Source organism: Episyrphus balteatus, chromosome 3, assembly GCF_945859705.1.
Source record: "Episyrphus balteatus chromosome 3, idEpiBalt1.1, whole genome shotgun sequence".
Taxonomy (NCBI): Eukaryota; Metazoa; Arthropoda; class Insecta; order Diptera; family Syrphidae; genus Episyrphus; species Episyrphus balteatus.
In genome coordinates, this window is record NC_079136.1 from 41777142 (window position 1) to 41798451 (window position 21310).

General features: G+C 30.5%; 1 protein-coding gene across 4 annotated transcripts in view; it reads right to left on the bottom strand.

The window, feature by feature from the left end:
- Nucleotides 1-18657, bottom strand: part of LOC129915519 (aminopeptidase N) — a 119591-nt gene extending 100934 nt beyond the window's left edge. For 3 of the 4 annotated variants that reach the window (XM_055995094.1, XM_055995092.1, XM_055995093.1), the window contains exon 1: nucleotides 18265-18656. The gene's annotated coding sequence lies outside the window, so the exon portion shown is untranslated. Of the gene's footprint in view, nucleotides 1-18264 lie in introns of all 4 variants that reach the window. The other variant, XM_055995091.1, reaches the window with a different exon arrangement.
- Nucleotides 18658-21310: the final 2653 nt, after the last annotated feature.

Consider the following 21310-nt stretch of genomic DNA (forward strand, 5'->3'; position numbering starts at 1 on the left):
TAAAAATCAATTATGGGCAGAGGAACGAAATACTGTTGCAAAGTAGGGATTTTTCGAAATTTCACAAGAACTGTATTTAATCGAAAATCGTAAGGATTTGGGATGAACAATTTACCAAATTCTGATAACCCTAAAGTTGGCCTACCAAAATATTTCGTTGGTACTATTACTTTTGGGATACCCTGTATAACAAACCCTGTCTAATATTTGCAGTATTTAATAATAGTGTGAAATAAGCGGAAAAATACCAAAAACGAACATAATTTTACCTCTAATGAACTTATAAGTTCAAATGCGCTACACCTGGACCAAACAGCAATAATTTTTTTATGAAAAAAACATTATCCAATCAATGACAATACCTACAACTGCAATATAAATAATGCTAAGACCACTTATTGGTTAATATACGAGCACATATTCAATAGAATATTGTATACTCGTGTTATAATACTTACGAGTAATATGTCGTAATATTCTAATTTTTGCTTTATTTATTTTATTGGTCTAGCATTAGAACTTATCTTGAATATGTCTATCAATTCATTAAACCAATAAAAATGTATTCATAACTCATATCAAATTCTTGACTAGCAATTGCATTTAAAATCTGTATCGATGCAATGTGTTAAACGATTTTATATTTTTTGCTTAAATAAATATATGCACTTAAGTTGAAAAAAATTAAACCCTCAGACAGAATTACAATCATCATGCACTTTTGAATTCACATGTCAAAGAAATAAAAAAAAACTATGGATCCCAAACTTGTCCCATAATTCCTAATTTACACATATCGCATATAAAAAACATAGACACACAGAAAAAACCTCTTTATGTCTTTGAATAATAAAAGTTGTCAAGTAACATGATAAAAAAAAACTTAACTTAAATTGACACCAATAGAGTTAAAAATTGATCGATTACACGACACCATTAGAAGATGAACACAAACTGTTCGTCATGTTAACAATGATTAATTACTATGTGGTTTTTTCGCCCTACATCATCGTTAAAAAAAAGCGAATCTTGTTTGTCAAATAACTTTTCAATGAAAAACAAATGCTTTAGTCTATATTAAATAAAATTCTCCAAATAAAAAAAAATATCTAATTTATCATAGAATAAAAGAGTAAAATTACATCTGTCATGCTTAGAAGAAGAAAAAGTGAGGTTATACGACGACCTCGAAGAAGCTTATTTGAGGTTAAAATTAGCGTTACATGCAAACCGCGTTACGCGTTGACGTAATGGAATGTCAAAATAAATTAAAAGCCCTTTATTTTGTTGGAAATATTGGTTCATTTTTTATCGAAACTTCGTATTTTATCATATTAAAAGCCTTTAATTACTTCTCTGACCAAAAAAATGTCACATTTGTCCCTGATTTTTGGAACTTTTAGTGCGCATGTGTTACAAATTATTTCTCTAATTGATACTTGTCAGTTAGAATTTAATAAATGAGTAATGATATTAGTTCTGTTTGATATACTATGTATTGGAATAGATAAATCGCATGATAAAGAAATTAAGACTCTTTAATAAAGTATAACGCCTTCTTGTGAAGTCAGATCCATTATAATGGTGTGTCATTGATGAAAGCCATAAATACATATGATTTCATTGTATCTTTTGTATCTTTTTTTTTTTGATGCGAAGTAAAAATTATGTATTGGCATTTCGCACATTTGAGTGGGTGGATAAAGGCAATTTTAAGTCGGTCATCACCTTGGTTTTAATCTTAGAGATATAGACAATAGGGTGCTACTACTTAATGACCCCACACAATATTTGGAGTGTGTATAAATAGGAAAGAACAGAAGCGAAATTCTTTTTGTGCTGAGAAAAAGCTAATTAAACAAAATACATATCACCAATTACGAATATTAGAAGTCCAAAATTCTACAATACCGAGTGATGATAGATAGCAGATCAAAGACGTCTTTAAATTTTTGTAAAAAAACAGGCCTTTGAGAATATGTAAATACATGATGTTTTGTAGTGAGATTAGAGTCGGACGGGGTAAGTGTACGCACTTTCGACTTTGAAGCAAGATTCTAAGCGAAATATAGAAGATAATATAATACTTGCACCTACATAGGGGTAAGTGTACGCATGGGTTGGGGTAAGTGTACGGACGCAATTTGACACTAATGTTACAAGGTTTTATTATTAGTAATATAAAAAATTAAATAGTTTATTTCATATATAGAAGCCGCAAAATTCAATTTCATATAGTTTTGAATGTAAATAGATTTTTTAACGCACTTAAAGTTCTGGAACCCTAAACACGGGCGTTATCATACAGAAAAAATCAAGGAGAATTCTTTTATTATATGTTGTAACTATATTTAAATAAAAATGATCTTAAACAAAAAAAAATCATTTGTCGTTAGCCTTTTAAGACTTAAGCCAGAAAAATACATTTTTTATAGAATTTACTTGTTATTCCAAGTGTTATTCCAAGTGAAAGTGTGCGTACACCTGCCCCCAAAGTTTTGCAATATTTTGTTTATTTTGAACAAATTAGCTACAAATCCAATAAAATTTTCACTCAAGTACAATGTTTATATAATACAATCAATAAATAATCAGCACTCAAATTGTTTTAAAAAATCACTGAACACTAACACGTTTTTAAAATGCAGAAATATTTTAGTAAAACTTAGTTTTTTTTTTTGTTTGGCCTTCCTTCACAAAACAAACAAAAGTAAAGTGCCCCAAGCAAAGGACATATACCTGCTTAGTTGCGCATTTACAGATACTTAATAATTATTGTCATTTGCGAGAAATTAACTGTGCGTACACTTCCCCGCTGCGTACACTTACCCCGTCCGACTCTACGACAAAGGATAGATTTTCGTCTATGTTCTTAACTAGAAAATGCCACGAGATACCATGAGTGTTGATGGGCAAGGGTAAAAAATGGATAGGATTAAACTCACAATCCATTACTGAATGAGGAAACTTTTCCGATCTTTTCTAAGTTTTCACCACCCGATCCACCCGAAGATTAACCTTCAAACACAAATCTTTCTTGTTAAGTTATGTTAACATTAGCACAACTTGTGAATAGAAACGCCATCAAAATCGAACATCAGATATTGCAACTTTTAATAGAAAATGTCAAAATTGCCACCTCCTAATGTCAAAATCAAATATTTCCGGGGCACCAGTTTATTCTGAGAAGTACTCTATAGAATGAAATTACCGCAAGAGTGAATCATTATTATTTACGATAGTGACTTGATATTTTTAAATGTCAAAAAATGCTATTTGTTTTATTTTCAAAACATAATAAGCAATTTTAAGAAGCCTAAATATAATACACCTGGACTCTTATGTCTAAATCCCAAACAATCTTATTTACAAAAAATCTGAAACATAATTTGAATGTCCATCATATGCTCTGGCAAGTAGCGCAACAGCAAATATTTCACATGACATATCTCACACTTGACTGATTGACAGAGACTGATAGATAGAAGCAGCGTTGCCGCGAAGAAAAAAGCAGAGAGGGCCATTTTGAATTTTTTTGAGGGCCATTTGACAAAATTGTGGGCCAAATATTTTACTCACAAAATTTTCCTAAAAACATAAAAATGCAATTTATTAAAAATTTTATTTATTCTTTTTTATTTGTTTAAAGCATTAGTAGCCGATTTCATAAACATTTAACAGACTTTTAAAATTTTAAATGACGTTTTTGTATGGGGCACAAAAAACGATAAATATTTAAAAGGCCTTTATTGGCCATACATTTGTTAAATCTTATTAGTTTACAAAAGAAATTAAAAAAAAAACACAGATGTACATTTTAAACTTTTAATTCACATCTTTTAGCTTTGAGCCACTTATTAAAAATAAATAAATACAACTGACGTGAGAAAAATCAAATTACTAAACGAGATAAATTAATGAATTCAGTATACATAGGTACCTATTTATGTGTGGTGAATACACGTTGTAGTTGCGATGCATAGCGATGATATATATTTAATTTTGTAAAGCCTTTTAATTATTACTAAGCACCATATGAAGATGAATCTACTAAAACTTTTATTCGTGGGCCATTTCTAATTGGCCCGGGCAAAGGGCCAAAATATAAGATAGGGGGCCAAATGGCCCGATCGGGCACTTTGTGGCAACGCTGGATAGAAGTCAAATGATAATAATGAATGAATGTATTAGGAGACTGGATGCAGTCATATTACCATACTCACATTTTCATCATCATCTGTGTCGTTCACGTTCGATTCATTTGTGATGGATGATGTTAAAAATGTGTGACGAGCGTTTCCGTCACTTAAACAAATTAATATCGAATTATGTTTAAAAAAAAAACAAAAACGAACGAAATTCTCTTTTTGACCAACTGTCATTTCATAATTTTTGTTGTGTTATGCTTGACCACCCGCGGAATATTATTCTATTTTTATACACCACCAAGGTGTCACGGGTTCTATTCAATATTCATTCAAATTAAAGACCGAAAGACATCTGTTTTTGTTGTGTTGGAAATGATGAATTTGGTAGAAATATTCTAAATGACAAGAGTGTGTCTAAGTGTTAATGAGAAGATGTTAAGTTGCGATAGCCTCTAACGATTTTTTGACAAAGGTGTTTAATGATCGAATTCTGCCAAAAAGTCAAGTTGACATGAATAATGATGGAAACGTTATCTTTATGACCTTTTCCACCATCAGAAGTAATCGTATTGAATAGGTTTTGAGGTCAAAAGCCCAACATTATAGATTTTACTTTTTTGGTCAGAGCTCACGTTCTACAATTCTACATCCATTTTTTACTCCATTAGCAGTTTTGCTAAGTTTAGTCACCCAAAAGCAAATAAACCAAACAAAATACCTACCATTTAATTTTTGACATTTTAAGTAGTTCTACCATAAATTTATTTTTTATATTTGCCAACTTCTATTTCTAAAACTGTTGACATACAAAAACCGAAATTTTATGGAACGAAAAAAACCGTATTCGAATTAGATACACTTCCAGACTTTGCCTTAAACAAATTTGCTTTTAAAAAACAATGACTGTTGCCAACCGACACAACAACAGCAAAAAAAAAACCTTTTTAATTGCTATTAAGGAAGTAAATATTTTCGTTGCTGATTCGTTTGCTCTTTTTATTAAATTTTATCTCCCAAATTGAGTTGTGTCACGCAAATGAATTGTGCTTTATATTCAAACGTAAGATACACAGTCATAGATAATGTAGGTACATTATATACATAGAAGTTTTCCAACCTTACTTTTCTAAGTACGGCGCCGACCTTTCGTGCTTTTTTAGTAGGCTGCGAGTTCATTATTATTACATGCTTGCTTGTTTAATGAGGGAAAACTATATTCGAATACTATACACAATGTCAATGTCCTTAATAAGTGTTTATGGTATAAGAAACCTTCGATAAAGTTTTGTTTGGTAACACAAAAAATAATAGCATAACAATTCAAAGAAAGGATTTTTTTTAAACTATTCTATGAGAAAGTAATACAAAAACTCGACGGGCTGGTGAGTCTTCATAAACCAGCAATCTTAACCGCTGACTTTTCAGCTTTCTGAGCAGATCAATGTCGCTGTCAAGTCCGTATATCTCGCGGTTTTATCTTCTCTTCCACTCTCAGCCAATTCACACTAGACCGAACATTACGAGGTCAGCAAAAGATCTGGCTTTTCTACTACACTTGGACTTTTGTTGGCTCTTCGGAACTTTCGGACAGCAAGGATATAAGCTCTGTGAAGCCAGAACTGCGACCTCAAAATTAACTTGTCTAATTCGTTTGTTCACCGTTTGTTCATGTTTGTCCACCCAAAATTTGGCGCAGGGACATAAGTCCCCGGGACATAAGTCCCGAATTTTTTTTTCGGGACTAATGTCCCACTTTACTGGGACATAAGTCCCGAATCGAATTCGGGAATTATGTCCCACGCTACTGAGACATTAGTCCCGAAAAATATTTTCGGGACTTATGTCCCACGTATTTTTTTTTTGCATAAATATATCTAAAGAGAGTATTAGAGACTACAGCTGTAGAAATAATAGAACCGATATTGTTCTCAGGATATTTTTTTCGTAGTACCTACCAACTCCAATTGAAGGTACAAGTTGTTGGAAAACAAAAGAAAAGTTTGCAAATTTATTGGTTAGTCGAAATTGCATCGTGACAAAATATAAACAAATGTATAAAGTGAAAGTTTAATAATTGAAATTTGTGATATGATAACCGATATGAGTTCTTACCAGGGTGAAGCGGAAAAAATTTTCTCATATTCGAATCTCTTTAATTTGCACAACCCAAACGCGAAGCGGAAAAAAATTTTGCCCACGGGAGAATCCATTTTGAGGTGTGGAAATAAAAATTCGCAAATTCTCCCGTGGGAAAAATTTTTTTCCGCTTCGCGTTTATCGAGTTATAACACAAGCATATCTTTGGAACAAACATTAAACTGGCAAAATATTCTCTTTGAAGTTTGAGTTCTATTTTTTTCCTTATCAAACTGAAGTAAGACAAATTTTAAATAAAACTTATTCTTTGAAAAGTTGGAATGATATAAAAATCATATTGGTATTATTTCGCTTTAATAAACCGAAACGAGGCACATTCGTTTTTTTTTTTCTGAAAATATATTTACGTGAAAAAGAAATAAAGCCAAATGTTGAACAATGGATTTATTTCTCTTTTGAAAATTAAAATTATGCTAATATTCGAAAGACTTCCTTATTACACTTGGGCGTAGGTACCTATTTCATGGCACCAAAAAATAACCTTATGGATTACTTAGTACCTATATAAGCATTTATAGTAAAAATATGTATGTAAAATAGTTTTTTCTCTTTTCGGGACTTATGTCCCATATTCAACTAAAAAATTCAGGACTTTTGTCTCAGTAGGGTGGGACATAATTCCCGAATTGGATTCGGGACTTATGACCCAGTAAAGTGGGACATTGAACCCGAAAAAAAATTCGGGACTTGTGTCCCGGGGACTTATGTCCCTGCGCCCCAAAATTTTCGTTTGTCCACCCTTTAGAGCAAATTCTTTTTTTTATAGGTATAGACGTATAAAAGCAATTACAATCGTTTGTCCACCAAATAATATTATCGTTTTTCCACCCTCTGTTTAGGGGATATTTAAAAAAAAAAAACAAATTTTGCACCGAAAAATTAAAATTTCACTAAACCCACCAAAAATCATTTTTTTCAAAAATTCAAATTGCTGTCGTCTGTCCACCTCGAGTTTAGGAGGTATTTAAAAACAATTTATTATAGTAACTCCAATACAAAATATATTTTTTTCTTAAATCCAAAAAATTATTTTTTTTTTTTTTCAAAAATTCAAACGGCCATCGTTTGTCCACCACGAGAAATGGATTCAAACCAAAAATCATCGTTTGTCCACTCTACGTTTAGGAGAAATTCAAAAAACAAATTTTAAAAATTCTCATAAATTATTACGCATACACTACAGTGTATCTACTGAAAATTTCCAAATCCCCAAAACTAACTTTTTTTTTCAAAATTTCAAACGGCAATCATTTGTACACCTCGAGAAATGGATATAAACAAAAAATCGTCGCTTGTCTACCCTACGTTTAGCAGATATTTAAAAAACAAAATTTGTACTAAAAAACACAAAGTCCCCTAAAATCCCCAAAAATTGACCACCTCGAGTTCTTTAAGTAAACCAAAAATCGTCGTTTGTACGATTATTTTTCACTGAGAAACAGCTTATCGAAATATCACAAAAAAAAAAAATCATAAATTTTTATAATATTTTGGGTTACTGTATTTAGTTCATATAAACCGTTTAAGTTAATCTAGTAAGGTACTTTTAATTTTTCAGAACAAATTTTGTTTTTTGAATAAGTATCTCCTAAGATTGCCGATTGAATTTTTTAAAAAAAGTTATTTTTGGGGATTTTGAAATTCTCAGTAGATACACTCTATATTCCCCTACCCTATATCAAAACCTCCTTGACTATGTGCTTAAGTATGTCCTTGAGAAAATGCTTCAATTCTATAAGTACCTGCGTAAGTACTTGGTGGAAAGTTACATGACATTTAAGAGGGGATTAAATTAGTTCGCATGAGTCTTAGAAGAAAACAATCTAAGTTACTATCTTTTTCAAATAAATAATTAAATACAATTAATAAGTAAGTGCCTCTCAAGGTTTCAAGTGGTATACGTTTTACCAATACCACCTACGTATTGTGATAAAATAGATATCATTCTCTTCCGTCACAGAAAAAACTAGGTCAATTGACCACTCTCGAGTTCAATAGACGGTATTCGTCGCCAAAAAAATCAAGTATAAAATTAGATGAAATCTATTTTTGTTAGTTTTGTTAAATTCTTTTTTTGCGAAGATGACTCATTGTGAATGAAATTCAGCAAAAAATATAAAAATTGTATCAACAAACAAATCAAATGTATAATCTTGAGCATTAAAAATGTCAACTCGGATTTTCAAACATCTAAATTTTTATGTTAGCCACCTGGCCACTTGTCAAAAACAAAATTGTCAAAACACACCGCGACAAGGACATCATGATGACATTCGAACCTATTACATGGGTAGTTTTGTCGTCAAAATTAATCCGTTAACTTGTATGGCTTCCCACCAAACAAATGGATTTGGATTAAGTTTGTGGTCTTCATTGTTATTTTTTATTTTATAAAACATAAAACAAAAAAAAAAAACAATTTTTTTTTTCTCACATGGGGGAGAAAAAAAAAACAAATTGTTTACATGCTTCGTTGACGTTTCCGATGAGGACCGACGACGACCAAGACCTATAGAATAGTGAAGGTTTATATTTCAATTTGTATCGGGTTTTGATTTTGATTATCTAGATACCCTCAAACCGAAACTGTGGCAATACAGTTTTGTTCCACTTGGTCGATGTAGGGTTTTATAAGACCGACCGAGGGTTTATATTAAATACTTTGACCATATAGCACATTTTGCTTTTGTCTTTTCCGTAAAAAAGGTGTCTTTTTTCATTAATGGGAATTGAAATTGATATGATACCTAATTCGTATCGCCTTGAAAAGGAATCATTTTCGGAAGTTTTGTTACCTGAAACGGATTTTGCACACAAAAGATAAATCAGATACACGTAACAAACCTACCCACGGATATAAATAAAACGAAAAATGAGACTGAATTTTTAATAAATGCGATCTGGGGATTACCTTTACTTGAAGGTGTGTTGTTGTCTTTTGTTATATAATCTTTAATTTCGATCTTTTTCATTTAAATAATACAAAATATTTTATGAAAATTATGTTTTGAATTTTAATTTTAGTTTTATTCTTCTTTCTTCACTTTTGTTTTTCTTTAAATAAGTTAAGAATCAAGGTGGAATAAGGAATAACTTCTAGAGCAAATAGGTAGTCTTAACCGTTGACAAAACAAAGCAAACAGATTTTGATGGTATTATGACAGATCACGTAATTATTGATTGAAACTATTAGGAGTGGGAAAATTGACACTTAACTGATTCTTTGAAGGCGATCATTTACCTTTTATAGTTGTCATCAGTGCATAAAATATTTAGAAAAAAAGGCATATACATAGGTGCAATATTAACAAAATAATATTAAATTTACGTGATTTTATGAAATTATTATATTCGCAATTGTGATCCTTGTATCTGGACAGGACTATCATTTCAATGAAAGGTAGTGACATGGGTATGTCGTTAAAAGATGTTTCATGCAAATTAAATGCAATTTGTATGATTTGCCTCTAGCTTTCTAGGGCTAATTACAGGACCAGGGGCTATAGTTGAGGGTATGCAAAGTTGCTTCTGTGTTTAAAGAAACTTATGGATTTAAAGAGACTGGGCTTCTACTTCTATTAAACCTCGTACCTACGCCAAATCCTTTAGTGCGCCCAAGAAGGAGAATTGCACTTCACTTAAAATTTAGGAGCAAGTTAAAAGGATAAAACTGTAAAAAAAAAATATCTATGACTTTGAACTTAGCATTTTTTTTTTTTGTCTCAAAAACGTGTGGTTTGGCTGCCATTTTGAAAAATGCGTTTTTGTGATTTTCTCGGCTCCTGTTTATCGTAGAATGGATGTTTTTGTCTTTTTATGTAGAAGAACGTATTTTAAAATTTTTGTATTAGATTCTCTATAAAAAGATTCTCTATAAAAAGTTATTATTTTACACTTTTCTTCAGTTTAGGTTCATCTAAGCGAAATAGTTCTCATAATAACATTGATACAACTTTAAATTTCCCACATTTGTGTATATTAAGCTTTCTTGTACTTCCAAAACTATTTCAGTGATAACCTGGCGAAATCAATATTTTGGTTGGCTACAATGATAATTCTAGTGAAGCAAATTTGGGGTGCTGATTTTGAATCCGAAGTCAGAAAAAATTTATTGGCATTATTTTTTGAAATCATGTGTAATAGTTCATTCAGAAAAGTATACCTATTTTGGTTCTTCTGCAAAAAAAAAGTTTAATTTGCTTCATAGTAATATTTCAAAAACAGGAGCTGATAAATTATTTCTGACTTCCAATTCGGCAAGTCATGTTGTCTTCGTTAAATTTAATGCAAATGTACTAGTTTTCGAGTTTTTTCAACTTAAATAGCCATTTTTCACTTTAGTGGGCGGGGAAGTGGGCGGAATTTACTGGTGTTGATTTATCTTCTTATTTCCTATTATTCCTGAAAATTTCATTAAAAACGCTCCAAGAGATTTTACAGAGTTTTTTTTTCCACTCTCCCATACAAGGTTCCCTACTGTGCGCCATGCAGTAAAATAGAACTTATTTTCAAAAAAAAAAAAATATTACGGCGACAGATTCCCGCCATTTTTTCTTTTATTTTCCATTTCCTACTTAATAGTAAGAAAACTCAAAATAGCGCATCGATATTCTGTCGAGACAAAACGATCGCCGTAAGTACTTTTGAAAAAAAGTTCATTTTTAGTTGGTGGGAGTCAAGTTCGGGGCCAAGTAGGTACAAGTTATTTCAAATTTTCCAAATTATTTTTGGACTTTAATGCACTTTCAAAAATGCAATAGAGCCCGAAATTTCGTCGTGGTGTGATCTCTCCAACCTCTCTTTGCAGGATTAATTCAAAAACATGATCTGCTTAAGAAAGATAAAAATAAAATAAAACAGGATACAGATTTGACTTAACTCTGTGCTACATAACGGTAAAACGCTTTCATTAGCATTATTTTATGTTATGGTGGGTAAACTTTATTTTTGTATTAGGTTAGGTACCTACATTTTTTAATTTCTTCATTCAAAGAACCATTTTAATTTTTGTATACCTAATAAAATTGCATTTTTCAGGTTTTCTCTATATTCTACTATTTGAAGAAGAATCACTTAAGAATCAATTTAATCGATTTGGCGGTCAAAACATTGTTAGGAAATCGATATCTTTCTATTATGAAGAATTTTGTTTCTCATTACATAACCATAATGTTCTTCAATTAACTAAATTGAAAAATATTTAAATTCCAATTTCCCTTTCAATTGAATGAAATTTTCAAACTCAATACCTACTTATTAATAAAACATTCAATCAAGGCCATTTCAATTTGGAATCTAGTTAACAGTTTATTCATTCAAAATAAAAACTAAACAATACAAAATAGCTAATCACATTTAAGTTGAATGAAATAAAAACACCCATAAATTTGTGAGGGTGCAAAAAAATAGTTTAGGGGAAGTAGTATTTACTACATCTGACATACAAAAAAAATGTTTAGATCATCTGCCCACACTACAGACGCACTTTAAAATGATACGCATCATAACCATACTCATTCTCGTAAAGATTTATACAAACATGCCGGGTAGATTGCGGCAAAATTTGCTGACAGTACATGCACTACCGCACATGCCCCCAGATTCAATGCAGTAGTTTTGCAAACATCCATCGCATCGCCCAACACCAGACATACCAGACACAATCAAATTGAAAAAAAGGATGATTTGGACACATGGGTAGTAGAGATGAGAGAGGAAAGTGTTAATATAACAAACAGCTGACATGAAAATGCAAACAGGGCTTAGCGAATAATTTCATTGTTTGTTACCATTCAAATGGGAATTTTCAATATTACCAGCTGGCCTTCCTGTCTGCATTGATTTTGTTTTTCTTTTTCTCATTGATTGATTTAGATCAGATATTGATTTCAAAGTCATTAGCAATTAATAGGGGGTATAGAAACTTGACACTCGTAGTAAAAAGATTTTTAAAAGTTTCAAATACTTTAAAGAATTCATAAAGATTTTAATGCTTGAAGTACAATTTTCCGGCATTTTCTATTCGAATTATATTTCCGGCAGATAATATCTTAGGGAAACAGTTGAAATGTATTTATAAGAAGAGTTCTTTTTTTAATGTCCAGTTCTGAAGCTGTACTACCAGTAGATTTATACTTCAAACTTACATATTTCAATTTAATAGTGGAAGATTGCGTTGCTAGCCCTATTAAGCTTTAAGACAACTTAAGAAAAAATTACCAGAAATTATGGAAAATAGCTAAGCGAGAGTTAGTTATCGCAACTGATCTTACTCCAGTTAACTGAAAAACTAAATGAATACAAAATACCCAACAAACTCATTATCCTCGATTTAAAGTGTACTTACACCTTCTAACTGCAACCAGCTAACTCCACATAGGTAAATATGATTTCAAAAATTATTTAAAAATGCAAAAAGATTTCAAATATTATCAATTTTTTTTACATTAGTAGTACTTAATACTTATTGCTTCTAAAAATAAAATGCACGACTGAGTCGTACGTACTTGCTCTTGCAGTTCAAAGTATTTTATGTTAGTTTGTAAGACCAGGTTTTTGTCCTTGATGTTTGTGGGTGTGACTACACACTATTGTGTAGTATCAGTTCTCAAATTATCTGTCACAAATCTAGAAATCGCAGCTTTGTTTATTTATTCCGAGGCACTTATACTGTCCGAAGACCGCAGTAAACGTTGAACAGATAAACAAAAGAAAATTGAATCACCAACAAAGATGAACGAAAAGACGTTTTGTTGTATTTTCAAATATAAATATAAACTATTTTATTAATAAAATAATTGATACATTTAAGTTACTTTAAATCAAATGAGTTGGCAACCATAAACGTAGTTGAATTAATTTTTATTAAATTATTTAGGCGCTTTAAACAAAAACGTCGTAAATAATAAAAAATAACACTGTGCAAGTTTTTTGAAAAAAATTTTTGAGACAGGCACGCGATTAACTGTTTCGCCCTATTTCGGACCCGAGAAATCCATTGCCATCATTAGTTTTTCGATTTATCGGTACGACTTCGAACAAAATTTTTTTTGAAAGTTTTTTTCAATTATTTTGAGATTTTTACACTGTTTTTAGTCATTTTTCAATCAAAAACAATGTTTATATTGCTATAATCCAGTCAAATAAGGGTTTAACCTCGGAATGAATGTTAGTAGAAATTTGTTTTGCTCAATATCTTCCTTTTGCCATTCTATAACATATCACAAAAGTCTAGAAAAATCTCATGTCCGCTTGTAGCGATTTCAAGGTCAAATCGCGAAATGGAGATTTTCAAAATTAGCAGAAATAGGCTATGGTACTATATACACATATGATACATGATGTCAAGGTATTTTTTAATGCTGATTCCAAAAAATCTAAAATCAAGACAATCTGACGTCTCTGGAAAAAGTTATACCTGTTTTTCATCTGTCAACTCATATTATTATAACAGTTGCAAACTTACTGCCGAAAAACCCTTAAAAGTTATGGTAGATGAACCAAATTTTGCATGAAGATTTTAGAACCCATCATTATTAAAAATCAAAACAATCCATTACAAAAAATATATATACCTACGAAATAATAGTATTTTTTGATGGAGGGGCAAATTTTAGGATATGCACTAAAGAAGATCCTTGTTCATCTTAGGAATAAGTGCTAATAGGCTAATTTTTTCATTTTAATCTTTGTTTGGATATTCTTTAACTACCCTCAAAAATCTAAAAAAATCTCATGTCCGCAAGTCCTAATTTTCTTGGTTTGAAAATAAGGTGCAGATTTTAAAAAATTAATAAGAAAAGTTTAAATTTTTATATGTATACCAACATAAGCGACATGATTTAGAGGTATTTTTTAACACTTATTCCAACAAAACTCACAAACAAGTCAACCTGACCATCCCTGAAAAGTAATGCACCTTATTCATGTTGATCTGACACAAATATCTGAAGTGTAGTTTTTCAATTTTTTAAAATCTGCACCTTATCTTCAAACCAAGAAAATTAGGACTTGCGGACATGAGATTTTTTTAGATTTTTGAGGGTAGTTAAAGAATATCCAAACAAAGATTAAAATGAAAAAATTAGCCTATTAGCACTTATTCCTAAGATGAACAAGGATCTTCTTTAGTGCATATCCTAAAATTTGCCCCTCCATCAAAAAATACTATTATTTCGTAGGTATATATATTTTTTGTAATGGATTGTTTTGATTTTTAATAATGATGGGTTCTAAAATCTTCATGCAAAATTTGGTTCATCTACCATAACTTTTAAGGGTTTTTCGGCAGTAAGTTTGCAACTGTTATAATAATATGAGTTGACAGATGAAAAACAGGTATAACTTTTTCCAGAGACGTCAGATTGTCTTGATTTTAGATTTTTTGGAATCAGCATTAAAAAATACCTTGACATCATGTATCATATGTGTATATAGTACCATAGCCTATTTCTGCTAATTTTGAAAATCTCCATTTCGCGATTTGACCTTGAAATCGCTACAAGCGGACATGAGATTTTTCTAGACTTTTGAGATATGTTATAGAATGGCAAAAGGAAGATATTGAGCAAAAAAAATTTCTACTAACATTCATTCCGAGATTTACCCCTTTTTTCTCCCTATTTTACTGTATTACTAATAATTCTGCTCAAACGTTATTTGCTACATTGTAAACAATTTTGAACAATTTATTTGAAAGTTTAGTGATTTTTTTTGAAATTTTTTTTAAAAAAATCGGAATTTTTTACATTGTTATCGTTTTTTCGCTGTTTTTATTCTCTTTTGCACAAACACATAGCATGTTTTCCATTAAAAATTAATTTAACTGTTAATTTAGTGTTGGTTAAACTTCGACAGTTTATCGATATCATCGATAACAAAAAAAATATCGAGTATATCGATACTTCACAAAACTATCGATAGTTTCAATACTTCCAAATTATTTTACCACAAGGCTACCGATATTATCGATAGCTTTGAAGTTAATTAAACACAATTTGAACTACAAGTTAAGTTTTCGTTTGACATTGGATGTAAACAACGAATTAACATAGTGTTTGGTAGATATCGATAGTTTCCATTGTCGATTGTATCGATAGTTTTAAGAAAAAACTATCGATAATATCGGTAGCCTTGTGGTATAATAATTTGGAAGTATTGAAACTATCGATAGTTTTGTGAAGTATCGATATACTCGATATTTTTTTGTTATCGATGCTATCGATAGTATGTCAAAGTTTAACCAACACTAAATTAACAGTTAAATTAATTTTTAATTTAAAACATGCTATGTATTTGTGCAAAAGAGAACAAAAACAGCGAAAAAACAATAACAATGTAAAAAATTTCGATTTTTTTTAAATTTTTTCAAAAAAAATCACTAAACTTTCAAATAAATTGTTCAAAATTGTTTACAATGTCTTTCTACTGGTAGCAAATAACGTTTGAGCAGAATTATAAGCAATATAAACAATGTTTTTGATTGAAAAATGACTAAAAACAGTGGAAAATTCTCAAAATAATTGAAAAAACTTTCAAAAAAAAATTTGTTCGAAGTCGTCCCGATAAATCGAAAAACTAATGATGCCAATGGATTTCTCGGGTCCGAAATATGGCGAAACAGTTATTCGCGCGCCTGTCAAGAATTTCGACTTGCACAGTGTAATTAAACGATTTAAGGTTCACCTACAACTGGTGTAATATTTTTTTGAGAACATTAGCGCTAGGCAACATTTGCTCAATGAAATATCAAACAAGAGTGATTTATTTTGAATCATGCTCTGCCTTTTATATGATTTTTTTGAAACAATTTTAAATCAATGAAATTTAAAAAAACATAAACTATTTTAAAGTGTGATTAAACATGAAGTATTAATTTTGAATAAACAATGATTTCAATGATTAATTTTTACAAAATTGAACATTGAAATGAAAATTATAAGTATTAACAGAAAATAAATGTCTTATAACTTAATTAAAAAAAAAAGAAGGAATTTTTAGAAAAAATTATTGAAATTTGTTGAAACCGTTTAAAAAAAAATATTTTTTATAGGTAAAAACAAATTTTCTAAAAATTTTCAAAATATATTTTCAATTTTTCCGGGGTAGCTGCCCTTCCTTTTTAAACTTGGTCAAAAAGTTAAGTTTGTATCAATAACTGTTATAGGATTAAGAGTCTACAAAACTTTCTTAATGAAAGGATATTTTTTTAAGAAAAAATGACAGTCATAAATTAGTACCAAACAATTTTGACAAAAGTGGTGTCTTCAGTGAAAATTAGTACAAATCTTTAGTTTACCAAGAATCTAAGAAGTTAGTTTTTTTTGCAGAAACATATGGAAAATTCACGATAAGTCAAAAAAAAAAATTTACTAAACATTTTTTTGTGTTTGCGAATTTAACTTGTCTATAATAATTTAATTTATCTATAATAATATTTATTTTATTACATACATACAAAATTCAAAATTGTATGGAAGCGATTTAAACTGTTTCATTATATTTCAGAATGAGTGAATCCTTGAGTATAACCAATCGAAGGCGGCATTAGAAAATCTATTTAATTTTTGTCTAATTAATAAGGATAGAACTTGAAAAGGGCCAGTAAATTAACTGTCCCACCCGTGACGATTGAATCTCCTAATTATTATTGATTACTTTCCTTTAGTTTGAATTTCCATATCTCTGGAAGGATCATGCCCACTATACACTGTTGCGTGCTGCAAAAAAAAAACACAGAAATACTTTTCTTCTGTATTTTTTTTATGAAATACTTAAAACAGGGATGTTCCAAATTTCATTTTTTTTTATTTGTTTCTTTAAATCAAACTAATACTTGTCACCGAGTCAGCTGCAAATTTGGTACCACTAAAAGACAAATTCTTATGAAAATAAGAACACTGTTTTTATCTGTGCAAAATCAATTTCGTTAGGAGCGAAATTTAGATTAAAGGTGAATGGTAATAGTAAAAACTTCATCACAGAGGTCAAAAATCCTTTTCAAAATTACAAAAAAAATAAACTATTAAGCAATTTCAAAAGTGTTATTATTAAAAAAAAAACTAAATTTTGTTTTAAATGCAAAAGAAAAATTTTACATTTCTTTCCCACAAATCATGACCTAAAGTCAAACTTTTCTTCAACATCCACCGCTACACACTTTTCGAACAAAAAAAAAACTATTATTTTTGCTGACCAAAGTTACTCGTCATTGAAAAACATCATCTTCCACAACAACAACAACAAAAAACACATGAAAAGGATTTCTTTTTCCATGGGTGTGTTAAGCAAACTGATTTTGTTTTGTCCCAGGAATAGAATCCAGCTAAAATACCTCCTTGATAGAAATAGAAAAAACAAAACGAATAGAGCACACACACCACTTGTTTATACAAAAACAACACAAAACAAAAAAACAACAACAAGTTGGCACTCATGACGTATGTCCTTTACAGAGCTCCAAGTGCTGCACCAGCACTATGAATGTCCTTGTACTTTTTCTCCAAATCGATAAATACCTACTCCACTTTCGAAGCAACTCCGACAATAAAAAAATGTCTCACAGGGATCAATGGGGTTTATTGAATTTTCCAATTTAGTTATACTTATTTTTAGTTTGAACTTATTTACCGGTCAAAGGTCTACATTATTTTAAGTTCTAATTTTAAAAATATCATTGCCAAAAATAACGTTTTTCAGGCATGACAGTATCTAGTAAAAAAAAAAATGTTATCACATTGATTACCTCACTTTTCAAATAGAAAAGGGCTCAATTCATCACAACCGATATGAACTAAATTGAGGAAATGACCATGAAAAGTTCATATCACAAAATAATGTTGGCTATAAGCAAAGATATATTCGAATACGCAGATACGCACTCAAGTGATTATATTCGTGTCAAAGATAAATTTGTAATTTATAATATTTTCAACACAAAAAAAACAAGAAATTAACTAACCTGAACGGAAAAGCGACTAATTGGCCGGATTACAATTGAAAAAGTATTCACACACGTTATAGGCACGTTATAGGTGCATTAAAGAAGCACTTTTGTATTTTGTTGGGACACACTTCTATTCCAATTTTTTTCCACCAATCTTAAAAAAATTTTCAATTCACAAAACCATGAGGAAAAGAGGTGAACTTTTTTGTGCTCAAAAAGAGGCTATTGAAGGGAAGTTATAAAATTAAAACAAACAACAAAATAGTAAACCATAAAAATCGCATAGAGACGTTATAAGAGACTACAAGTTGCGGTTCCACTAGTACTAGAATAGCGTACTCTTTACCGACTCTACTACAGACACCACACGACCGACGGGCTCGAATTCTAGCTGTAAACTGAATGAAATAAAATTGTTCGAATGGATGCGAAGGCAAACTCTGGAACGCATAATCACCAAGTTGGATTCGGTTCGAATCGAATTGGATATCATCATCTAACTGGCACTGTCTTGCCTCTATAATGTCTCTTTGGTTGGATTGGTTTAGTGTTAGCTCTGCTAGGGTAAGTAGAGCGCAATCTCTGAGAAGATTTGGATTTGCTCACAAGTTGTGAGTAATATTGTGTTGCGTAGGAAGGGTAAAAGGCCGGTTAGAGAGTATACGTTTTTTGTATGGGGCTTCGGGGGGTTTTGAGTGCGGGCGGTTTGTTTACATTTTTTTTTTTTAATGAGAGTTCAATGTGACGTTGTTGTGTGTTGGGTTTTTTGTTGTTATCCTGCAGACGTTGAGTGAGCCCCTGCGGAAACGTTGCCATATAGATAGAGATTGTGGAAAACGTTACGTTACATGTGTATACAAATTGTTTCGAGTGTGATGTAATGCATTGAAAAGATATTGCCAGAGTTGAAAATGTGTTATTTCTGCATCAACTAATTTTCTATAAAATTAACTATAAGTAGGAAAATTTAAATTTTTGATATATAAGTCAGCAACGAAATAAAGTTTGAGTTATAAAATCAAATTTTTAACTACTCTCGTAAAAACAACCATTCTTTCATGGTTACCAGAACAAAATATTCTCACCGAATTTTATAGATATTGTAAATTATTTACAGGTTGTTTCGGTATTGTTTTCAAATCCTTTATTGTTGATACCTACTTTATTTGTATGCCAAATGAACCATAGAGCCAAATAGCATTAGCGTATCATAATTTTGAATAGGTTTTCGCTTATAATTTACCTGTGCTGAAAATATATTCACCTTTCAAATAGTTATAATTTTTAACGATTGGGAGGATATCCTTTCGATTGTTAGTTTTGTTGTCGAAAAATATTCAATAATATCAATTTTTTAGCCAGAAACCAGAAAAAAAAAACAAAAACACTATTTTCCATTTTCTAAAAAGTGCATTTATGTGAAGTTGGCACCCTTATAATTTTTTTTTTCAACTCAAAAATCACAAAAAATAATTTTTTTTTGTTCAGTGTAAAAATTATTGGGTTTTGCACTGTGATTCGTTTGTCTAACGTTAGCCCAGGATAGCCCAACTTTTTTTATTTTAATTTCACTATTCTTTCGAAAGATACAATAAAAAACTTTTTTTCATATCAGAAACCGAAAAAATTGTGTTTTTTTTTTATGAAAAAATCTTTAGTTTAAAACTGTGGTTTGTTTGATGCTCACGGTTAGCACAGGATAGTCCAACTTTTATTTTCGCTATCTTAGTTTAAAAATTATAGAAGAATTAGTTTTTATTCACACAAAAAAAAAGTACGCATACACCACAGTGACCTTTTTTTATTTTATAATTTAGAAAAATTAAATCCATTTGTTTTAAATGTTACGGAGAGTTGCCTATTTTTGGCCGTCTCCAGTTTCCGGCCACCTTTCGGATAATCGTTATAACTAGGGATTTCGTAGGGTTTATTCCAAAATTTTGCTCTTATGCTGTTCTCTTATATGTTAGAACAGCATACGAGTGAAAATTTGGAATAAACCCCTTTGAAACGTTATAACGATTTTCCGAAAGGTGGCCGGTAACTGGAGGCGACCGCCAATAGGCAACTGTACCCTATTTATTTGAGTTAGAATTACAACATACAAATATTTTTTTCTAGTGTAAGGATCATTGATTTTGGTTTGCCATAAACGAGTTAGCACCTAGAAAAGCTACATGCTTAGTAAAATCTATCCAAACATTTTTTCAAAAGCAACAACAAATATAAAATAATGTGTGGAGTAATTATTTTTCAAAACACGAATAGAACTTTTTTGAAGATAATGGGACAGGATAACTATTATAAGATCTTGGGGAAAAAGTGAAAAAAATTGAACTTACAAATTAATTCGACAAAATATTGAACTTTTGAAATGAGTAAAAATTGTATTTCATTGAAATTCGTATAGACCAGGGTCGATAATTTTTGAAACCAAAAAAAATCATAGTAGAATGAAACCCATTGGAAAAGGAGGTGAATATGATGAAAATTAAAGGAAAAATAAATTACGGGCGATCCGAGTTCGGGAAGTGGTAGGGTTGAGTTTTTAATGGTAAAAAATGGTATATCTCGATTTCCGGCAAAACTACAAATCCTATAGAAAAAAGTTGTATGGCAAAGTTCTAGGTAATAAAAAGATCTACAACTTTTGTATCAACAATTTTTTCACATAACCTCAAAATTTATGTGAAAAATTCAAAAAACCGAGTTTTTGGTTTTTTATTTTTGTCTTTTTCAAAAACAAAAAAATTTTCTACGAAATTTGGTGAAAACCTACCTTATTATATCCCAAATACACTGTAATTTATTTGATTTAAAATATTAATTTGTTCACCTTATTTTGACTTAATACCAAAAAAACACCCTAATTTTCAATCGAAAATTCACGTGTCAAAATATCAGCTTTTTTCAAAAAGTCGGTGGGCATTTCGTTCGTTAAAATGTCTATTTTCTGATGGTGTAAAAAAAATTTACATTAGTATACTATAGAACATGTTCTAGTAAAATTCAAAAAATGAAAAAAGCTTGAATTCGAAAAAAATTTTTTATCATTGTTTAC